Source organism: Carlito syrichta, unplaced genomic scaffold (assembly GCF_000164805.1).
Source record: "Carlito syrichta isolate Samal-C Ts95f unplaced genomic scaffold, Tarsius_syrichta-2.0.1 Scaffold309477, whole genome shotgun sequence".
Taxonomy (NCBI): Eukaryota; Metazoa; Chordata; class Mammalia; order Primates; family Tarsiidae; genus Carlito; species Carlito syrichta.
In genome coordinates, this window is record NW_007253573.1 from 270763 (window position 1) to 271318 (window position 556).

Here is a 556-nt window from a genome sequence, read left to right on the forward strand (position 1 = left end):
TGCTCTCTCCTAGTGAAACGGGACACCGCGGTTCCCAGCGACCCAAGGCCTTGGAGATTGAACTTTGCTGCATGCTCATTCCGAGTAGAGCGCTCAGCCGGCGGGTGACAAAGGCGCCTGTCTACAGGTATTGGAGGACTGTGGAGGTGTGGGCGAGGCCTGGATGGCCCCCGGGTAAACCCAAGAAGAGGACGGGAACCATGGTTGGATGGGTCCAGGTCCCCGTCTCGGCAGACTGCGGGACTGTGCAGAAGCGCGGTCTGGCGGGTGGCGCAAGCGGGACGGCTAAGCCGCGCGGCCCACCAGCTCCTGGACCAGAAGCGCGTGTGGGTGCAGGGAGAGAGGATGGGCTTCGCGCTGAGGGGACGCCGCGCAGCCAAGAAATGCACGTCGCGGTGTGAGACGGGCTTCGCCAGCGCCCTCTCCCATATGCGCCGCCGATCGCATCTCCAGCGCCGTGTGCAGCGGAACATCTGAGTCCATGCACCGCTGGAAACCGAGCCCGGCGCGGCAAGGCACTAGCTGGGGGTGGGCGGGCACGGGCTTGGGGCCCGCG